The sequence below is a fragment of the Danio rerio genome, chromosome 5 (genome assembly GCF_052040795.2).
Source record: "Danio rerio strain M-AB ecotype USA chromosome 5, GRCz13ab, whole genome shotgun sequence".
Taxonomy (NCBI): Eukaryota; Metazoa; Chordata; class Actinopteri; order Cypriniformes; family Danionidae; genus Danio; species Danio rerio.
This window is the reverse complement of record NC_141025.1, coordinates 70,240,928-70,259,997: the sequence shown is the minus strand read 5'-3', so window position 1 is coordinate 70,259,997 and position 19,070 is coordinate 70,240,928. Positions and strand designations below refer to the sequence as shown.

The window sequence follows — 19,070 nt, the reverse complement described above, 5'->3', positions numbered from 1 at the left end:
TAATGTAGCCGTGGCGGGATGAATTTTGGCGTGGCGCCCCGCCATGGAAGAATGAATGTAGCGGACACCATGCATGATTATTCCTCAGACTATAATCATACAACCAAAATCTACAAATTGTTGCATCTCTAATCCCATAAATAAACTGTATTCCCAGTTCTTCTGTGACAGTTTGAATAATATACAGAAGAATAATAATAATGTAGGTTAAAAATACCAAAAACTGAAGCTGTTTCATAATCAAACAACGACTGTTCTCTCTGGGTCAAATGCATTTAGATGTGTGATGTGGTCTTCAAAGTTTTAATGAACATAAGCAAATCATTGTAAATTAGAATTAAGATTGCATAAGTGTTTCAACTCAATCTTAAAACAATAAAGTGTGACTGGACTAATTTTTACTACTTTATATACTAGATTTAACTACTTTATACCAGTCTAAAAGTTAAAAGCACTTTTATGTAAATTCATGGGCTGTCAGTATACAGTTGAAGTCAGAATTATTCGCCCCATTGGAATTTTTTTTCTCTTTTTTAAATATATTTCCCAAATGATGTTTAACAGAGCAAAGAAACTTTCACAGTATGTCTTGTCTGATTATATTTTTTTCTTCTGGAGAATCTCTTATTTGTTTTATTTCAATTAAAATAAAAGCAGTTTTTATTTTTTTAAAAACTATTTTAAGGTCAATATTATTAGCCCCTTTAGGCAATTTTTTGTTCGATAGTCTACAGAACAAACCATCATTATAATTAACTTCCCTAATTACCCTAACCTACCTAGTTAACCTAATTAACCTAGTTAAGCCTTTATATTCTGACTTCAACTGTACCTACCTATATAACACGTCTGATTAACAGTATTTGGTGCACGCCTGCTATCTGTCTCTACATAGGTTGTTAGGCTGGAATACAGCCATTGGCTCAGAAATCAAGGCACATCTGTTGTTTGTAAAAATTAGCCTACCACTAAAAAGTTTTCCCTTTTCAGACCCAGTTTGCTGACTTTTGAAGTAGAATACAGGCTTTTCAGTTAAAGGTGGGTCTAAATAAAAGGGACCTAAACCACAGCTGCTGAAATAAGATGCAGATGTTGTCCAGACTTGCAGAGTTTGTCCTGTGGTGAACCATTTATGTCAAATCAGCAGTAAGAAATAATGAAACTTTTTTTTTTTTTTTTTTTTGTCAGACAGTGAAGTGAAACTATGTTAAGGGGATGTTCTAAACCAGTGGATTTATCTCATACTGATTTTATTAGGGGCGTCAAAATTAATCGTTTCTTCAGTGCACTGCGATGCAGATGGGCACAATTCAATATTGGTTCAGTCATAGATCATAACCCGTTATTACCTATTGACGTCATTTATCTCCTGTGCAGGATACTATGGAGAAGGAGGCGAGGGCGAGTAAATAAAACGCTTCTACTACTTAAAAGGTAGATAATTATGCACAGTTCAACTGCTTGTGAGTTTGCGGAAAGTCTTTCATTGATACTGAAGAAGGCACAGCACACGAGCTGCTATCTCTAGGAAAAATTCTGTAAAACTCTCTGCGTCTCTCTTCCTTTAGACATTTGACCCCCTGAACTGTTTGTGAGTGTATTCTTTGAGGCAGGTCCCATTATAGGTACAGTTCATTTATCTTACTGCTTGTATTAACTGACAAAAGTTGAATTACAAATGATATATAAATATTAATATATTTATAGATTTTAATAAAAAAAAAATTATGTTGTGCAGAAAAAATCTAATTATGTATGAAATTCCTCGTCAATGCACTGTGATGCACCGAGATTTTGAATTGAAACAAATCGATGGCATGATAATTGTAACCGAATCGTGAGATCAGTTTAGGTTTACACCTCTAGATTTCATACATATGATGTTTAGGAGATTGAGAGTTGACCAATACAGTAGTATCTGAATGTGACCCTACTCTGTTTTGCTGTGCAGGGTTGGCTTTAAGCTACATTGTTGAAATTAGGCATGAGCCAGTATGAATGTCTGGGTAAAAAACAACAACTTTTTCCCATTTGAACGTATATTTTTACAATTTTTCTTATTTTAAAATTTAAATGTTTTGAAACGGTAAACATGCCAGGCTAAATAATTCAAATAAAGCATTGACTTCAGAATCAGTTTAATTGCCAAGTGTGCTTTACAAACACAAGGATCTTGTTTTGCCTACAGAAACTTCCAGTGTACATAAACTGACAAGTGACAACACGAAAATAAATATGAAAAAAGACGACAAACATTAGACAGAGATGCAATTAAACAAAAGAGCTCTGGGTTATGATTTGTAGATTTGTTTTAGATATACAAGTTATATCTAGAAAGAATTGCATTATATATTGTTATAAGGTGCTGTGTAGAAAATTAAAGCTGTGTAGTTTAAAATTATTGACTTTAAAATCAAAAAATCATTTTAATCGTGACTTTAAAATCATTGATTAATCATTGTTTTTATTAGTTTTAAAAACACAGATTTTTTTAACAAATTGAAAAGGCATCTTTACCTTTTTTCAGTAAGTCACTACACTGTTCAGATCTAAAGCATGCTGGATGTTGGTTTATAAGCGATTTGTTTTTCTGATGTTTCTTGAATTATGGACTAGGGATGGGAAAATAACCGTTTTCAAGGTATACTGCGTTTGGAAAAGTCAAGGTTTTGAAACCGTCAAGGTTTTCTGATATACCGTTCCTCAGGTATGAGTATAATTTATTTATTTATTTTTTTGTTTTTGTTTTTTTATTACAAAAGTATATCTAGCAGAAAATATGCTGCTTTAAATTGTAAAAATAAAAATCTGTTTTTTAAACAAGTGAAGACAGCAGAAGTCAATAATTCATTTAGACCGACAGGTTTACTGCTCCAACATATTTTTAATGTTTCTCAAAATGAAATATACTGTGTTCAAAAGGGAAAGAAGTTTTGTTTTTTTACCCAGACATTTAAAAAGAATATATTTTAGAGCAGTAATCACAATACCTCGAAACTGTGATACTTTTTCATTTAAGGTTATCATACCATCAGAATCTTATACCGGCCCATGCCCATCATGGACTGACCAGTATCTTTTGATTTGGAGGGTTAGGGTCCTTTTCTGCTGTAGATACTGTTGCCTTAAAAACACTCAATAAAATGGTTGTGAAAAACAAGTAAACTAAAAAAAAAAAACTAAAACATTAGGAATTTGATTATTTTTCAAACCTTGACTTTTCAAAACTGTGGTAAACCACAAAGCCCATTATCATCATATGTCTAGTTGAAATCATATTGTTCTACTTTAAGATTCATTATTACTTTATTCACCGTGTTAGGCTCATATTTTGAAAACAGGTGCAATGACTTTGAACTGTAATTCAGTGCTTTTTTTGAACTTAAAGTCTTCATGAAGAAGTGTTTACATCACATGTTTTTCGTCTTGAGGATTTCGCAAGCTGTATTAGCTGAAAAGAAAGGCATGTATACGCACTTTGTAAACCTACCAGAAATAGCTCACCACTTGGGCACCTTTGACATAGTTTTTTCAACGCACAGTGATTTGATATGAACTAATTCTAATTGTGCTTCAGATTTAGGACAGAAGGTTTGTGGATTGGGACACATCCGGAATCACCATGTGTTTCAATGGACTATAGCCGTTTTGTAGAGTACTACAGAACATAAATAAAAGTCTCTTGTCTGTCTTGTGCGTAGGTGCTTTATTGTCTCGGGTCATCTAAAAGACATGAATATGGCCTACTACACATGACCTCAGCTTGTGTTTATGCATTGTTGCGTGTTAATATCGCAATGGGAGCTTTTGTATTGCAGTATGTAGGCGTGGGTGACTTCGCTGTTCGTCGACTAATAGACACTGAATGAGATATTTACTCTGGGTTTGGTTGGTTTATACTTGGTGTGTTTGCATTTGATGCTTTAGTTCAACTGCATCTGTGTGTAAAGGATCATAGGATGGCAGAATTCAAGCGAATAAAACCATTCAGGTGTTGGTGTAATTATTCATGGCTCCACATTTATGACAGTTTGGGATTCATAGACATGATTATGGAAGGATTTAACATTAAGGCTAGCTTTTTTATAGACTAGGAATACTGTTGCTCCTTAATGAAAATGTTAAGAACACTAACAGAAATGAAGGGACTCCTTAAATCAACATGCAGTCTGATAGTTCACATCCTCATTTAAACTGCATACTGACAAACGCTTCGGTAATAAGTAGACTTAATTCAGAGAAGTTTAATTTTTATTTTAAGTTCACACACACAGGAATATTCAGGCTTCTAACTAAAATTGCAATGTAAATATTGTGGTAAAAACAGCCTTACTATACAGCCTGATCTAACAAGGAAACGTAAGTATTTTACGTTTTGTCAGTTTAGTGGCTGATTATCTCTATATAGTGGCATAATATCTCTAATTACAATTGTGACTAATCAAAACTCATTTAGAGATATCTGCAAATATTTTTCAATGGAAGTCAATGGAGGAATATGACTAGTCATGATATATTTGCAGATATCTCCAATCTGATTTAGTACTAGTACAATTGTAATTGCAGATATCTCTAATTGTCATTCTGAGTACTGGAATTATAATTATGACTAGTCAAAATAAAATTAGAGATATCTCTAAATATATTTAATGAGTCAGAACAAAATGCTAAAAAGGCTTGCCATAGAGAGCGCTTCACTGAACAGAGCAGCAGCGATGACGTAAGCGTGCCGAGCCCCGATATGGTGTGAGCGCAGGCCGTCGGGGGAGACGGGAGGGGGGACAAGCGTGCTTTGGCCCGGTTCGAGGCAACTGTACCTAGTGTGAGTACGGCCATAGATGACCGTGTCATCTGCATATAACTGGCAGTTACGCCAGTACGCTTCCATTTTCCTTTCACATCCATTGCACGTGTGAAGACTTGTCCAGTTACCTCTTAGTATGTAAATCTGTTGTTAACATCACGTTTCCTCACGTCAGTGTGTGCGTGTGGAGTTTCTGTGCGTTTTAGCATGGAAAGTGAAGGAGATACAGCGCAAATGCGCAGGTAAGGCCAAATCGCATCGCATTTCTGTCAGAGTTTCAACAGACACTCAGACAGAAATTCAGACAGATCCAAAAACGAATGCCGTTTTTGTGTGTGTGTTGTTGTTGCAAAGATAGCCTAGATCAGTGGTCGCTAATCGAGGTTCATGTCCAGACCTGGAAGCGTCCCATACGGACAAGGTCATAAAACTGATCTGTTATTTCAGTCTCGCTTCTGCTGGGTGTTCTTCTGCACCCGATCACTCCTGCTATTCGCTGTTTACTCTGTTTACCCGCTGTTTGCTAAGAACAATTTTCATCTTGACTGACTGTTCCCGCTGAATTAAGAGAAAACAATTGAACGCTCTTTCTTTGCTTAAGTTTCATCCACTACGATGATGCTGAAAAGTGAAACAGAGCTCTCTGGAATAATAAAATCATATAAAAATCATAAATAAAAAAAAGTGTTGTTATCTTGGTGATGCAAGCATAATATAAACAGAAGTAATCAATACTTTAAAAGTGCTCAATTATTAAAATGTATTGACATTATTATCTGCATAATAGGTTGAGACTGTTGAGTCGAAATGTTAAAAAGAAAAAGGATAAATGTAGGCCTTTTCTCTTTATTTTCGTAAGAAATGTATTAATATTAAAAATATTAATAACCTAATATTTTCAAAGTGCCCTACTTTTATTTAATTAATGCAAAAACATGCAAGTCTACAGTCATATGTGTGATGCTGTTGCATTGTGAGGTGTTTGTTACCCAATAAATATGCTTATTTTCCCTTGAATTGTTCTGTAGGCATTTTTTTCTCTAAGCATAGCACAAACCGTACCGTATTGAAACCGTCACCCTAAAACTGTGAAACATACTGAACCGTGAATAGAATGAACCATTGCACACCTACTCTATATGACTATATTTTTGTCACAATACTATTGTTACTGTTGTGCTACCACTGTAAACCATTAAAAAATGTTGGTAAAATGTATTTGTCAAGCGAATTCTGAATAGGTCCAAATTAAGGTGCACTGGCCTGGGGTCCTGAATATTATTTGCTTATGATATTTTCAATAGCAGAATTAAAAAATGCTCTTGTCCAATGTTTTTTTTTTTGGGCCAAACCTAAAACTAAAAATTCATAGGGACTGCCTGGTAATGACAAAAATTGTTTTATCTAAATAGCAATTTGTTCAAAAATAAAATGAAACTAAAAGTTATGTTCATGGGAATATGGATGACCCATGTGCCTGTTAAAGTGACCTAAACTCAAATGCACAGGGATTGTGTTTGTGAGGAGCAGAATTTACTGCAAAATGAGCTGTTTTGAGACCCAGCCATTGCCATAATTTGCTACCCATCTCTATCAATCTGTCTTTATCAGTATTAAAATTTAGAAAAGAGTGACTCAGTCGTCTGCAGCCCACAAACTCACTTTCTGTCTCTGTTTGTCTTTCCATCACAGAACAGGTGGCGATACCAGAGAAACTGTCTGTATTGGCTGTAGGCCTAACACACTCCTCTGCATTATTAACACTGTTACACCATGTTCTGATGGCTTTAGCTCACTCCATCTATTTACAATAGTTATTTGTGATAAAGGAAATAACTAACTGCTTAAATTAGCCTGGTCGTAAGGGCTACAAGATTAGCCAAAGGCAATTTTGATGTTCATTTAGGGTGCTTTCACACCTGCCTTATTTAATTCGAACCAACAGAGAGAGAGAGAGGGGAAAACATTACCTGATGGATCGTTGGTAATATTTACGCAAGATGATCATGTCGCAGTTTAGCTAAATTAATTCACGTCTCCTCCTGAAGTGACGAGCGATTCATTAAACACTGTTTTCCAGCCACGGCCGCGCTTCATTTTCGTAATGTATAGTTTGTCTAAAGCAGGGATACAATCAGCCAGCGCAGTCGTCCCTCCAGAGTAAAAGGTTTTGTTTACCTGCGGGAGCACTGGCATTTTCCCGCAGATGAATTCTGACCAATCAATAAGCAGTTTAGGAAATATGTTCAACAACATCTGGCCTATGAGAGATGTGGATTTTGTCAGATGACTGCATTTTGGTTCGTTTCAACTGGTTCGGACCAAAGCCAGCAGTGTGGTGTGAAAACGACCCAAAGACGGCAGAAGATGCAACAATGTATCATTTATTACCCTTGTTCCGGACCAAATGAAGCAAACTACAGATGTGACACCCTTAGTCAGTAAAGCTGGTTCTGTAATTGCCAGTACCTGCTTTCAGATGGAGCAGCGTTTACTTTACAGAAGTGAGACATCTGTGAGGTGATTCCACAGAGTGACTTTGACTCAGTTAAAAAGTGTTATGGTAACTCATGAACATTATATGAAGCAGAACTCAACTGGAATGAGTTATGAATGAATTCATTATAGCTTTTGTGTGACCTTAATTCTATTGCTAGAAGCAGTGCTAAACCAATTGAGTAGCTATATAGTTGTTGGGACTTAATTAAATAATAAGTTTAATTGACTCATAGCGATTTGATAACTGAACTTAAAATGTTTAAGTTACAAATGCTTTACGTTTTCAACACAAATAATATATTTGTACATGACTCAATATAGAGGGTGACGCAGTGGATTAGTAGGTAGTTCTGTTGCCTCACAGCAAAAAGGTCGCTGGTTAGAGCATCGGCTGGGTCAGTTGGCGTTTCTGTGTGGAGTTTGCATGTTCTCTTTGCCTTCGCGTGGGTTTCCTCCAGGTATTAGTGTGAATGAGTTTGCATGGGTGTTTCCCAGAGATGGGTTGCTGCTGTAAGGGCATCTGCTGCATAAAACATATGCTGCATATGTTGGCGGTTCATTCCGCTGTGGCCACCCCAGATTAGTTAAGGGACTAAGCCAAAAAGAAAATGAATGAATGACTCAATATATGTTAAGTTTCTAAATGGACCAATTGTTTTTTCACTACAATCGATCTGCTCCCGAGTTCATTTCAATCGAGCTGAGACCACCTCATTCAGACTGATTGTTTGGCGCAGATCCAAGCATGATTGCTGGTTTCACATATACCGCGCTAATGGGTGAAACACGGCAGGTTCCGAAACAAACGTCTAGGTGTGAAAGCACCCTTAAATGGTTTGCCACAATCGATTTCCTCAAACAGTTTCAGTTAACTTATTAGGTTTTACAGTGTATAGTCGTGTGTTTATTCGTCAAGTTAAATCTATAAAAGCAATTCATTTCTCTTTTTGATTTGCCGTGGTATTTTCTTTGTGGTGTATTCACAGTTTCCATGTGAGAGCACCTTCTGGGCTTCGGAGGAGATTTACTACTGAATACAGAGCAGTTTTTCCTCTAACAAGGTGCGCATGACAATCGCAGCATTGTTAAATCCTGGTTTTGATTTAATGTCGATTTATCACACAATCCTATTGGTCGTACATTTTATTCCATTTAATTGATTCCTGTAAAACATAACAAACATTCAATTAAACGTATCCTTATTTCTACAGTTCTACAGTTTACGATGAATAAAAATCTATAATATATTTTATATTGGGGAACATTCCAGCATGTCAGGCAGGCAGTAGAGTATAGTGATAGATTGCTGGTGTAGTTGTAGTTAAACTAAATCAGACTCAGTTTAGTTTAGTATAAATGTCCCTGTTAAAGTTTAATGTAGTTTAATTCAGTTGAGTGTAATACAAATGTCACAGATGAACAGCGATTCATTGAAGAGCAGCTCCACGAGCCTCATAGCAAGATGAATGCTTTATTTTCACAAATATTGTATGTGGGATTATACAAAACATGGTCTACTGCACACTGTATAGCACAATTTAAACTTATTTTTAGCTGATGTTGTGTCCTCTATTTGGTCGCAAGGGAATTTATGGCATTTAAATACTTGCTTGTGTGTATATAACTCACTCTGAGCTACAGTGAGGCCAAAAGTGTTTTTTGATTTAGATTTGACCGTGTCCCGAGCTTGGCTGATCAGAGCAGTTTTTCCCCCACTGCTTTCCAAGGTCCTTGCTTTCTGTCCACCTCATGGAGGCTGTTTAAAAACATTGCCACTATATCATGCTGTGGCCTGTCTAACACCATTTAAAAGCCTATTCTTTTTGCTCTTTATCCTGGGCTGTAAGTATGCATGATCTGGGCTTAATCATCTTAGAAATTTGTCTTGAGTGTAAAAAAGAATTCTCATAATGGCTCATAAAGTCCTCTTTAAATGTTTTGCTCATTAGCTGAGTCTCAAAGATAGATGCTGAGATGTGGCCACACATAGCCAACATTTTACTGCAAACTCCTGTTATTTTATTTTGAAACTAAAAACAGTCTTACACACAAATACCTAAGCACAAAGTTAGTAAAGCCTTTGTCTTGGCACTTTCCTTCATACACTCACAGATTCCAAACACTCACAGAGAAGGTTTGTCAGGTTCTCCAGACTTCAGGCCAATTTTTTATTTTTTTTTAAACAGCTTGCCTAACATTTCAGTCCTTCCACCATTAAGGCACTTAATGACAGAGTTTGACATGATCAGTGAATCAGTCAAATGGTGCTTCACACCAAACATTAAACAGTCGATCATCTTTGGCTAAGAGTTCCTGGCTGTATATAGCCACTTTTCCCACTGCACAGTACAGCACAGTTCGGCTTGGTTCGGCCCTCTTCAGGTTTTGATATACTCTGTTTGAACTGCCACTACAGTTTAGTACTGCTTAAAGTCGGAGGATTATTGTTATAATTTAGCCACCTATACTACGTTGAGTTCCTGAAAACTTTTTAATTCTGTGTCGTTCCATCCAGCTGAAGAATCAGCTCCTCGGCTACCAATGAAAGGAATGTTTCGACTTGGGCTGCTCGGTATTGGAAAAATCTGATATTGTGATATTTTATTTTTCTGTGATAAATACTGCGATATGACTACAGTTTTACAAAATAGTTTGAATAGCACTATTTGATGGTTTTCTGGGCAGTCTAATCTTGTTTTTGCGTTAAAATGTAGATATTTGGACTAGAAACGAGACAAAAAAATGTAAAAAAGAAAGTGAATTGTATAAAGTCCATATTAAAATATATTAATTAAATACAATTTTGTAGCTCCTGGTCTACTATAATTCAGACTCAACATTGTATATTTTGCGATGTGACTATTGCGGATGCACACATTGCTATATCGAAGCTGGAACGATATATCGTGCAGCCCTAGTTTGAACCTCTTTAACTGATCACGATGCTGCCATATAAGGTGTTTGATCTTGCTTTGGTATAAAAACGCTTTAGTTGTGCGAACCAACCATATATTATACCATATATATATATATATATATATATATATATATATATATATATATATATATATATATATATACACAATTCTTTTGAACCAATTAGCAATTATAAGTATGTATACATCAACTTTCTTGGTAATAGTACAAATTGTTAGGCAATTGCTGAGGTCATACTAAAAAAGTATTAGGTAAAGAACGCAGTCAAAAAGCCCCCAAAAGTGAACCAAACCGAATCGCACTATAACATTCAGTGGAAAAACGTTTTATGACTGGTAGCACATTTTTTTCTGTCTGTGCTTTGAAGGTTTTTCAGTATGGCTTTTGTTCAAATTTTTAACACAGACCGAAATGTTTTGTTTAATAATGGTGTTTTTGAAGTCATGTGACTGTGGTAGCTAGTTTATGTTTTACTATGTTTATACCTGATTTTAAAAAGTATTTTTTATATTACTATGATGAATATAATGTGTATTTGTGTAATATTCACACAGTTTTGTTTGTCACATACATTACCGGTGAAAAGTTTGGGGACAGTTTCAAGTAAATGATTCTGTTCATCATTTACTTAATTTAAAAAAAAAAAGTTAAATTGTTAAATACTTATTTATTAAATATTTATTTATTACTTATTGTATATAGTTTTAAAAGAAAATATTATTCCAGTCATTATTGCTTACTATTACCATTAATAAGTATAATAATAATATTAACAATAATAATAATAATGATAATTATTATTTGAGTGATTTCTGAAGGATCTTGTGACTAAAGACTGGAGTAATAAAGCTAAAAATGCATCTGTAAAATCACTGGTATAAATGATTAAATGGTAAACTACTTATGAACAGTTATTTTATAGTGCAGTAACATTTCACAATTTTACACTTTGTTCTGTATTTTAGATGAAATAAATGCAGCCTTGGTGAGCAGGAGAAGCTTACTTTAAGACATTTAAAAAACCTACTGAACCTAAACTTTTGACCGGTAGTGTACATGTTTTTACAAGGGTGATGCTAACTTTTAGACTGCACAATGTCATCAAAGCAGCACTTGATCTGATGACAAATATATCTGGACTGCAAATACAGTAACAGCAAGTCTGTTTTAGCTCTTCTGTTAAAGCGGACTTTTTCAGCACAACATAGTGATTGTGGGTCCAGATCATAGTCACTCAGTGAACAACAGAGGCATAGTAGATGCTTAAAGCTGCTTACTGTGATTTAGCTGGGACTCTGGGACTGGTTTGATGCCCATGTGATCCCACAATTAATAGACCTCGCTCTAAGTAAATGCTGTGCCAGTGGGGCTTGTGCTCTACTGTGACTATTTAAAAACATAAAATGCCTTCAGCAATATTTATTTTGTAAATATCTTTTCAAGAAGCCCTAATCTCTGTCCTGATTTCTCTTCCTACCTCTCTGTTCTGTTTCTTGACGGCAAAGCAGAAGTAGTTACAGGAACTGCTGCTATAATGGTAGGATTTGCACACATATTTGTGGGTGGGTGTGTGTATGTATGTGGTTATGTATGAGAGAGCAAGGGGCAATTACTTGTGAAAACAGCTTTTTAGGTCGGATTCTTCAAGTTCTCTGTTTTTTAGTTTCATGTCTCCACATGTTTCATTTAAGGAACTGGACTGTTGTGCCACCTTTTCATGTCTCCTTTTGTTGAAATGCTGCTGGATTATTTTAAGACTCTAGCTGAGGCCAGAAAAATGTTTAGAGGATGTGATGAAGCCGCCTGATATTTAGCTTCTACATCCTCTCAAACCATGACTGGGCTCTCCGAGATAACATGCCAACGGGGTTTACGACTAACAAGCTGAACCTCAACCTAGACGGATTTCAGTTTGCCTCCCTTAACATTGACAAAAGAAATGGTAATGCTCAAAGCATTTTTTGTTATATTTTTTTTGCTGAAATAGTGCATATATTTTGCTGAAATGGGCCATGTGAGGTTTAGGTTTTAAAGTGACCAGTACATAAACAGTTAGCTGTTTGAATTGTGGTTCGAGTCCATGTGTCATTAACATCTGAAACTGAGAACTCTTGAGTCATTATGAGCTTCCTCTCTCTCTCTTCCTTAGTAGATCTTGAAGAGGAAGTTGGGTCCCCTGTATCATCATCCTCGCACTGCAAGTAGGATGAGATCTTTTGTAGATTATTAAAAACAGGCTCTGACTGATCCCATATTTAACATTTAGCATAATGATAGTAGGCCTGTCACAATTATCAACATATAGACTTATCGTGTAATGATCTCAATGATTTTTTTGGTGTTGCAATATATATTTACAATAGGGTATATGCCGAGCTAGTGCTGTTCCCATGCTGAAACACTTCCGGTGACCTGTTATTGTGATCTTTTTTCCATTTTATACGGTTCCTTATACAGCATCAATGTTGTAATGTCATTAAAATACATGTAGTTAATTAAAATTTAGCATTTATTTAGTTGCTCAAGCGTAAAACGAGACAAAAAGCTGTTTACTCGCACGCGCCCGTCAGAATCGGCAGCCTAACGCAGAAGCTCCATTGAATATACTGGGGTAAAATAAATGCTCATATTATAAAGACATGGCGGGGGAAATGTAATTTAATGCAGTGCTTCTTGTACAATCTGAGACCCACTTTAAATCGGATATCACTCAGCTAGTGGAGATCGCTGATTTTTAAAGAAAACAGACCTTAAACGCACCGGATTTTGCATTGGCATTCAATTCGGCGGAAGCGCTTAACCCAGGTTACTGGCAAATTAAAAGTCCTATTAGCATGCTTCGGCATATACCCCATTTAGGGATGCACCAATACCATTTTTTTGGAAGCGATCCGATCCAGATACCAAAATTCTATTGACCGATACAGATCTGATCCTGATTTTTTTTATTCTTTTTTATTTTTTTAAATTTTTTTAAACCTAATACAGTTTCTATAGTTTTGGTGCTCAAATAACATATCCTCTTTAGTAAAAATTATAGACCCATAGGCCTACATTATATGACAGACAGCTGTAACTAAAAACATGATGCTTGCTGCAAACTAGGCTACATTATTTGAGCATTCATTATGACATTGATCTGATCTGTTGTGGTCCAGCTTATGTTTTTTTTTTTTTTTATATTTAGATTTTCTTTGAAATCTGTACACGGCTACTATTATTGACCCTAATCATTGGTAAAATAACCAGCCTTTTAGCAAAGCCTGATATTTTCCTGCAGATTTGAAGCAGACTAAACTAAACTCTTTGAGGCCAGTTTTACTTAATAAACATTCCCTCCCCTAAACTCGCCGTGAGTAAGATGGAGAAGCTGAAAGCATGTCAAAAAAATTTTTTTTGTCTGAAAAGTTGTTTTTGAAACAAATTTGGTTTGGTATAATTTGTTGGTTATTTTAATGTATTTTTGTTGGTCAGTTATCTACAAAATAAACTAGAATATTTGAGGTGAAGTTCAAAACAAGTTCCACTTATATGCTTCAGCGCACAATCTGACAAACAGGTCTGTTAAATAAAATATTAATATATATATAAAATGATAGTGAAATATTCACAGATTCAGAGTAGCCTATATTAGGCTAAATAATAATGAAAATACATATTGCGCCTGTCAGTTTCACTTGTATTAATTTAATCAGCTACTTTGTCCACAATGAGCCAGACTTTACAAACTATTTGCAGCACTTAACGTATTCACCTCGAAAGAATAAACTCAGTTGTAAGGAAGAGAGAACAGAAACTCTTTATGAGAATAATTTTACGTAGCGGCGCACGACGCTTCTGCGCAGCCGGTGCGCTTGATGAAGCGATTGATGCATCACTGAGACAGCACGCAGCCCTCAGGTATCTGCGGACACTTTCAAAACAGCAGCACAAAGGGGAGAAATCAGTGCGTTGAAGATCTGTCCAATGTATTATTGAGCTTTATCTCATTTAAAGTTTTAGATAGGCCTACTTTGTTTGTGAAGAGCAGGTAATAACCCTCTCTACTCCAGTGTTGCGAATGCGATCTGCTGATCTAACAGATACAGCGCAACATGATGTAAAAACAGCAGTAAACTCCATGTTATGGGTCAAAATGAACCCATTTAATGCAGGGCTAAATGCATTTCTCCACTGATTATTAAAACTAACAGGAACAAAAAGTCTTGGAGAAAGTTTGTTGTGTTGTCATCAACGTGACATGCAGTTTGATTGTGAATGAATGGAGAATGATTGACAGGCGCAGCAAAGGGAAGCGCTGAAGTGAACATGAATTTATGCACTTGAATATTCATCTGTATTTCACATTAAACTATAGAATGGCCTTAGAACATTTGGGATATAGTAGGCCTACAGGACAACTGTCCAGTGCCTTGTAATAGGCTACCTTCGTGGCTTTTGTTGGCTTATAAATTACACAGAATATAACGCACACGCAAGATCGGAATTGGATCGGTACCAGCTTGGGCTTTGCAATTAATCGAAAATCCTATTTCGATTTCGATTTTGGCTTTTAACGATTATGAAAAACCATAAATCGAGATAAACAATTATTCAATCACGTACCGCCCCCTTTCCAGTTGTACACGTGTGAAAACTCTTTGCCTCTGCAAAGCTCGGTTCCACTTAAAAATGACTAAAAGCATGTGCTGTAATGTAACTTTTGCTGCATGGGATGCGCATCATTCATATTTTTAAAAGTGCAAAAGAGCACGTGCTGTTGTGTGTGTGCGCACACAGTGCTTAGCTGCGTACAGGTAGTGTGTGTGTTTGTTTGCGCACGCGCCACGCTTAGCCTCAGACAGCAGAGCACACACACATCTAGCGCTTTCATGGTCAAATACATGCACATTTGTGTCAGAGCGCAGTGTTTAGTGATTATTCATATTAACCCTCATTTGTGTAATAAACTAACAAGTTGTGAATCAAAAGACATGTGAAAGAGAAACCATATCAGAGCCACACTATTCTTAAAGTGACAGCGTGCGATATTCTTGCTGCTGCTGCCGACTGTTTTTATCATTAATCAATAATAAAATAAAAAATACAGTGAAGATGTTTAAAGCACAGTTTAAACATAACATATTTAATAACTAATTTCTAATAACTGATTTCTTTTATCTTTGCTATGATGACAGTGCATTATATTTTGCTAGTTAGTTTTACTAGTATGTTTTTCAAGACACTAGTATTCAGCTTAAAGTGACATTCAAAGGCTTAATTAGGGTAAATAGACAAGTCATTGTTTAACAGTAGTTTCTTCTGCAGACAATCTAACATATATAAAGGGGCTAATAATATCGAGCTATTAAAATAGGTTTCAAAATATTCAAACCTGCTTTTATTCTAGCTGAAATAAAACAAATAAGCCTTTCTCCAGAAGAAAAAAATATTATAGGAAATATTGTACAGGGCTCAACAATAAGGACTGCCCGGTGGCCCAGGGCCAGCGTGAGAGACGCTTGGGACAGTAGACAGGATCATTACTTGCCCGATTGGGACAGTACTGCCTTGTCACTAACATTTAATTTGTCTTCGACTATTTTTCAATTGCGTGCATTTTAAGTTTGTGCTTTTAAGTCTTTAAACACTACCTTCTCTGTGATGTCGTAAACACCATATTGCTTTCTGGTTCCTTTTCTCTGATTTGATGTTTTGAGCATGCTATTTTTTTCAGTAACCTGGTAACAACCAGTACAGCAAAGAAACGGCAACATGGCAGCAACATCAAATTATAAGGCTAGAAGAAAATGTCTGTTTCTAACTTCTTGGAAGCAGACATTTACGTGTGAACATCGCAACAAAAAAAAATTAATTGATGTTTTGCAAAGTTTGCCATTAGTTTGACAAGTCATCCACCTTTTGTTAAATTATTTTAAACCGCAATAAAATACCTTCACATTTTCTATACTGCTCTTTTTGTTTGCATAAAACTTTTGTTAACAATTTTTAAGTATTGACATTTTAGATGGCACATTATTTAAAATATGCGGCTAAAACATAGCTATTAACTTCCCTTTTTTTTTGGTGGGGCCAGTAAAAATTTTGGCAGGGCAAGTAAAAATCTGAACCACTTGCCCAATTGGACCAGTAGAAAAAATCCTTAGCGTTGAACACTGCTGTAAAAAAAAAAAACCCTCTGCTAAATATCATTAGGGAAATATTTATATATGAAAATAAATTCACAGGAGGACGAATAATTTTGACTTCAACTGATAATCGTTTTGAATAATCGTGATTACAATTATAACCAAAATAATCGTGATTATGATTTTTTCCATAATCGAGCAGCCCTAGTACCAGCTGGCTGTAGCCCCATCCAGCAAAAATATGCGGTATCGAACCTATATCCAATTCAACTATCCCTATGCATCCCTATTACAAATACACAATGTTAAAACCATGTCGCCACTGCCAAAGGGTACCAATGGTATCCTTTTGGTAGGCGTGATGTACAACAGAAAGTTGTAGTCGACGTCATTCTGAAATGCTACAAGAAACATTTGCTCATTTGCTTTTTCGCGTGTCACTCTCCTCTTTGTCCATTTCTGAAAGGATCGGATGTCAGAAGCACTTCAATAATTATACACACGTTAGTATTATGAGCTTAATAAGTTCATTATTTCAAATATAGACGCGCACACAAGCTCTCTGGAAAAAGTGAAACCCCTCGTGCTTTTAGACGGCATCGCAAATAACAAGAAGACACAAGCAGATTCTGCTCTTCTTCTTGGCTTTGTGGCTGTTCATCAAGAGGACAACATTGTTTGTTTGAGCTCAGGTCTTTATTATGTGTATATATTAAAACGGACGTATTAAAATGGATGTGGTACATACTGTGGCCATATATAACCTTATGATAGATATTTTAAGGTGTTTATGGTTATTTGCATTACTCTGCTGTTATGTAATCATTTTATAAGGATTACATAACATCTTTTATTTATGATGTAATAATATCACTTATTGCATCAAATTTGGTGACAATATATCACACAACAAAATTTCCATATCGTGACAATCTTGTTGATAGGTTTAGAATATGTCAAATTTACTTTATTTACTAAAATTTACTTTGTTATTTATTTATTTTTTTAAATATTTGTGATCTATATAGATCTTTGGACTGATACTGATACCATTGACAATTAAAATTATAATATTAATAATAATAATAATAATAAGCAAGAAACAAGACAGAAAAAAGTATGACTATATGCACAAGATCTTTATTAAAGACATGCCCATTTCCAGCGATTTAACATTAAAGACAAACACTGCATTTTGTGTGATCTAAATAGAGATAATGCACACATTATACGTAGCATGAACCAAAAATATTTTCAATTGTATATTTAGAGATTTGAAGTTAAGTTAACTGACTTTACATTAGTTTTGCAAAATTATGGTTTATGAAATATATCAGCAAGAAACAATATAGTATATAGGCTTCTCTCTGACATTCACTGTAAATAATGCAGGATTCTGCACAATATATTCATGTTGTCCCAACACAAATGAAGTTAACAAATTTATATGGATTGAACATAAACATTTAAGTTGCTCCCAAAAAAAATCAGTAATTGTGTTATTTCAGCTGATTTTAAATAAGTTAGTTTGAACAAGCACACTGTAAAAAATTGAATGACAAAGTCAAGACAAATGTTTTATGTTGCCTTATCTTATTTCAATACATTTCTTTTATTTTTAAGTTCTACAAAGCTTAACATTTTTAGTCAGTTTGATTGATGTTAGTTGAGATGATAAGAAAAGTTCATTTAATTCAGCTAAAAAAATTAAAGCAGCAACTTTTTTTTTCACTGCAGCAAAAATATTTTTGATTGTTTGGTGTATTAAGTATAGTATTAAAAAGCAGCACAGCACTACAGTATATAGCATTTGGATATCACTGTAAATAAAGATAATAGATAAAAAGAAATGACCATCAACATGATTCAGAGATACATTCATAAAAATCCCAAACCCCAAAGGCTGCATTTTAGTTTCTGTGAAGTAAAGATTGTCTTAAATAAAAGAACCTTCCTGTAGTACTAGCACAAATACACACTCGCCCTATATTATTATTGTCAATGGAGAAAGATGCTTTATGCTGTCCAGCGGTGATTCTAACAGCAGTTGAAAACAGGGCCAGAATAACAAGGTTAGAATGTTAGTAAACCTCTATTGTTAGTGTGTCATTTAAACCTTAGCAAGGTGACTAGGCTATAAATACAGAGGAGATGTCTTGCAAGGTCACTTGATTTTATCTGCACCATTTCTGACTTGCTGCAGAATGGCTGTAGTCAATGTTTACATTTAGTTGGTACTTAGCAATTTAATGTTTTTATCTCTGTCTTGGTTAGAAGAAGAATTTGGGTCTAAAAAATATGAAGCTTGTGTCAAATTAAAGCATGAATTTTATTTATTTATTTATTTTTTTTTCTAGTTTTCACAAATTTTTGATGCATAGATCTTTGGACTAATACTGATACCATTGGCAATAATAATAATAATAATAATAATAATAATAATAATAAGCAAGAGACAAGACAGAATAAAAGTATAACTGTATGCACAAGATCTTTATTAAAGACATGCTTATCTCCAGCGATTTAACATTAAAGACAACCACTGCATTTTGTGTGATCTAAATAGAGATATAGAGACTTGCTGCAGAATGGCTGTAGTCAATGTTTACATTTAGTTTGTACTTAGCAATTTAATGTTTTTATCTCTGTCTTGGTTAGAAGAAGAGTTTGAGTCTAAAAAAATATGAAGCATGCGTCAAATA

At 35.0% G+C, this 19,070-nt stretch overlaps 1 protein-coding gene across 14 annotated transcripts in view; it reads left to right on the top strand.

Moving 5' to 3' along the window:
• Positions 1 to 19,070, top strand: part of specc1 (sperm antigen with calponin homology and coiled-coil domains 1) — a 183,929-nt gene that overhangs the window by 18,299 nt on the left and 146,560 nt on the right. For 2 of the 14 annotated variants that reach the window (XM_087254400.1, XM_087254408.1), the window contains exon 2: positions 8,290 to 8,364. The exons of the other annotated variants lie outside the window; for them this stretch is intronic. The gene's annotated coding sequence lies outside the window, so the exon portion shown is untranslated. The remainder of the gene's footprint in view (positions 1 to 8,289; positions 8,365 to 19,070) is intronic. 14 annotated transcript variants of the gene reach the window in all.